We start from the raw sequence: 4,511 nt of genomic DNA, 5'->3' as shown, positions 1-4,511 counted from the left end.
TCGATTAATCAATTTTTAAAATAGATTTTACCAAGTTTTAGGTATATTGCTATAGACGACGTTTATTTATAAATTTGCCCATAAGTTTGAAAGTAGAAGTGTGCAAACAAAATATCAGGTATTTTTGTAATGTGCAAACGAAAATCTATCCATTAAGAAGTTTCAAAACAAATTTGGACAAAGTTGGGGGGCTATCGTGAAATTGGCCCCCCGAAACTTTTTTTAAATATAACTTTNGATTGAGCGGTGTGCAAACGAAAAATCGAAGTGTGCCAAACTGTGCAAACAATGTGCAAACGATTGACATAAAAAAAGTTTNTTTTTTTTAATGTTGGGGGGCCAACTTCACGTGGGTCTTTTAGTGCGGTTTTTCTTAACATCGTGCAATGCATGCGTTGCGTTGTGTTTTATTTTATTCTCACAACCATAAAGCGCATCTATTTTAAATTTCCATTTGTCAAGCTTTACAAATTTCTATTTTGTTCAACAAAAGTGTTCTTGTATTTTAAATTTTATCAGCTTCTCGATTGTAAACTTACAAATAGTTTAGTACTACAAACTTATTAAAATAATAACTAATTTTGTACAAAATTTAAGTTTCCGCAATAGACATTATTCTCCGATCAATATACCAGTTTCAAAGCTAAAAAGTTTGACCAAAATATATAATAGTTAATAATTCATGTACTAGTTACAGAAAGTCAAACTTAAACGAAGATAAAATTAGCGTATATTAAACAAAAGCAGAAAGAAAACAAGAGTGTGAATAACAAGAATAAAGTTGTGGTTTTTTTGATCGACAAGTAATATAATTATGAAAATTAGTATATTTTAATACAAAAAGTATAAATAAATAAAACACTACTAATTTAGGCAAACAAAAGTGTATCCAAATAAAATCTACATTGCTTAGTTTTTAAAGTATGAACTAAATTCACTGTTATAGGTCTGGTCAAATCTGTACATAAATATATCTGCTCTTTTTTTACACTTTTCTCCGTTTTTACATCTTTTTCTTCGTCTTGCTCAAACTATGCGCTACGCTTGCTTCGTTTTAAGTTCATAAAGTGTAGAATGTGCATATGTAACGCAACCAAAGAGCGCTTATATTCCTCCCCCTCCCCTCTCTCTCTCTCTTTTTCTCGCAATACCAAGTGAAGGAAGAAAGAAAGAAAGGAACGCTTGTCACAAGAGTGGTCAACTCTTTTGAGAAAAAATTTTCCAAGTTTTTAAGTGGATAAAAAAGAAAAAATGATAATGACGACTTTCCTATATATGTACATAATTTCTGGAAAAAAAATAAAACAAAAATAAAAGTTTTGGAAGAAAAATATTATGAAAATTTCGCTAAAATTATAAATAATTTCAGAAGTTTTATTCTATCATATAAATATAGAACATGTCTTCTTTTTGTGAAGAACAGCAACTCGGTCTTCACAAGTGTTTTAATAAAAGAGCAAGTAGATCGCTTGTTTTGGCATTAAAATGGTAACCAACCGCCAGCTGCCGACTCGAGCGTATCGCGCGAATCGCGCGTGTTGTCATCACGCAAAAAATGTCATCGACCGATTTCACACAAGTTGGTATCGCAACATGCAACGGCTGCGATCGATCGACTATAAACGTGACTACAACGTCGCCTATAGAATCGTGCAGACTTTGGAAGCAACTTCGTAAATGTTGGACTCACGTTTGAAAGAAAGTACTTTTTACGATGAACATTTCGATCGCAGATCACAATCAAATATCGCAAATATTGCGAAGAAGCAATCTCACATTTGCTGATGATCTAAAATTAACTATGTATTTTTATTTTTTTCAGATAACAATTATTAAGATAACGCCCGCGAAATTTCAAGATTTTTCATGTTTCTGACAAAATCTACACACGTGAGGTAAATGACGCAATTACTGTGTTTCTTGATATTATAGTTGATGTTCGCGAAATGTTTGCTAGTAGAAATAGTTACGGTTCGTTTGAATAATTGCAGAGTAATATTATCAATCTAGTACACGAGGATTGCGAATATTATTTCGAAACAGATGCAAAAACTTGGAAAGTTTTTCATTGTTGTATTTTTAAGTTTTTTTAAATTTAGAAAAACATCTTCTCTCTCGGATCTCAAGAGAAGACAGCAGTAAAATGCGAAATATAATATAATATGCAGAATATAAGAACAATGCACACAGTTTGAAAGAGCAGGTCTGTAGAAAAAGATATATATATGTATATATATATTTTACTTGTCATGTACATATATATATGTATATATACACATACTCACAGCAAAATCTCTAAATATTGACACAAATATTTTTCATGAAATTTTTTTGCGAGAATATCATGTATTGTTAAACGTTTTCGGCGCACAACATAGTATAGCATGTAAAAAGTCATCGATCTCCCGTCTTCGATCACGTTGTTACTTCATTGTTCGTCGTCGCGCGATGCGACGATGACGATGACAACGAAAACGATGACGTTTTTTGTCGTCTTGCGTTGCATACGCAAAGAAAATGAGTCCGTTTAATACTCTTCGCGACGTAATGTTATAGAAGTTTCTCTTTCGTAAGAAAAACTCACACATTTCAGTTTACTTTAGCCGGCTCCGAACGATTTTAACGAGCGCTCAGCTCTTTTAACAGACTCCTGGACCACGCTGTGCGCAACATCTGGTGGGATTTCTTCAGTTCCGGAGCCTGTTTGAAATCCAGCTTCATGCACTTCATTCTCCTTCTTTCTCTTTCTCTCATTCTCACACACATACACGCACACAGTCCCCGTTCGCAGGAGAGAAGCTCGCGTAATGTATTCTTGCACCCACACATCATCGTCCCGAGTGTGTACCGTGTGTATCGATCCCCGAGAATACACACGAAGGTGGTCGTGAGCGCCATCAGGCTCCTCTATTTCCTTCCACTTTCCTCTGTCTTTCTTTTTCTCTCTTTCTATATACATACAACGTTCTCTCTTTCTGTCGTTATTTTTCTGTCTTAAATCTCGAAAACGGAGAGATCTCACTATCTTTGTTGTGTTCAAGTCGAGGAAACTTACCACATCGTGCCGGGCAAACACATATCGCGCGTTGCGGTTATATATATATATATATATATGTATATCGTTAGGGCGAGTCCGAGGATGTCCTCACACTACTCGGCGATGCCTCTAGCGTGACAGAAGCGCGACGATGATTTTATCCTCTTGTCGACTAACGATTCAAGGATCAAATCTCATAAAATAACGATTATCGATTCGCGGCGAATGTTTGCACGAACAGCGTAACGATACGATGGCAATTCTTACCTTGGGTTTTTTAAGTGACAAATTCCGTACGCTTGCGTACGTAAGCTCAACCGAACGACGAACAACACACACCAAATGACGGTCTGAACTCGACTGACGAGCGAAGCGACGACTGACGACGACGACGACGAGGCGTAGGGCGTCGTTGTGACCAATCGCGTTTCCGCTTGCGCGAAAGATTACATCAGGTTCGTTCGTACGACTGGACTTTCTGCACTGTTTGCATTTAGGGCGAGACGGACTTATGTTTCAGATTCAAGAGAATAAAGAAAAAAGAAATCAAGTGCAACAATTCTTACGTATGTATTGCGAAAAGAAATATATACAATTATAAATAACACGATGCACTTTGTTTCTTTATCAGAGAGAAGACTGAGAGCGGCCAGACCCATAAGAAAATGTGTAATCGCTTTATCGCCCTGTAAGCAAGCGCAATGTTCATGAGTGGTGCACATTGGCATCTACGTAGCCACGAACGATTTGTCGGTACGTACGTTCAAACGTGGACATGGCTCTATGTCCACAACCGTGCGGTTCTATTCCGTGCTATGAGCCAGCACCGAGAGCACGTGTCTTTAAAAACGTGACTACAGTAAAGTCATGTGACTTTAGTCTCGTGTTGTTTTTTCTCTCACCCTGTCACGTGACTTTACTTTAGTCACGTTTTTAAAGATACGTAACTTAAAATAAAGTCACGTTAACAAAATTGATGATTACTGCTAAAGCCTCTTGCACAATGGAAGGAATAGCGATAGAAATAACACCAGTTATAAGAGTTTATATCTATAAATAACGGTAGGAACAGCGGAATCTAACATATAAAAATACACATGTATCAATGCAGATCAGAAAACGAAATAAGCAATAGCGATAAATTTTCCGACGAGTTGGAATTCTGTGTCTGGCTTATCGCTATCACTATTCTCTCGCATTGTGCAAGAGGCTTAAAGCTCGTCAACACGCGTCGAACCATATGGTCATTTTCTCGATTCTAACACTTTTTCGATTATGCTGTGCTGAGTGAAAAACACTTTTAAACGCAGTAATCGCATTGGAATATGTAGAAATGTACGCTGTAGACATAAAGGCCGAAGCACAGACTTTTGCATAACGAATAACGCTTAACACATAAGAAAATCAACCAATCTAGCTTTTCGTTTTCACCCCTACTTCTTGTTTTAGAAAGCTTTGATTGGTTGATTCTCTT

At 36.5% G+C, this 4,511-nt stretch overlaps 1 protein-coding gene across 1 annotated transcript in view; it reads right to left on the bottom strand.

The window, feature by feature from the left end:
• The window catches only part of LOC109851650 (protein tweety), a 17,397-nt gene extending 13,730 nt beyond the window's left edge, over positions 1–3,667 (bottom strand). Inside the window, exon 1 of the mRNA XM_020421935.1 lies at positions 3,305–3,667. The gene's annotated coding sequence lies outside the window, so the exon portion shown is untranslated. The remainder of the gene's footprint in view (positions 1–3,304) is intronic.
• Between the last annotated feature and the right edge of the window lie 844 nt (positions 3,668–4,511).

The sequence above is a fragment of the Pseudomyrmex gracilis genome, unplaced genomic scaffold (assembly GCF_002006095.1).
Source record: "Pseudomyrmex gracilis isolate BER0280 unplaced genomic scaffold, ASM200609v1 scaffold_0, whole genome shotgun sequence".
Lineage (NCBI taxonomy): Eukaryota > Metazoa > Arthropoda > Insecta > Hymenoptera > Formicidae > Pseudomyrmex > Pseudomyrmex gracilis.
This window is presented reverse-complemented; position numbering and strand designations above follow the sequence as displayed.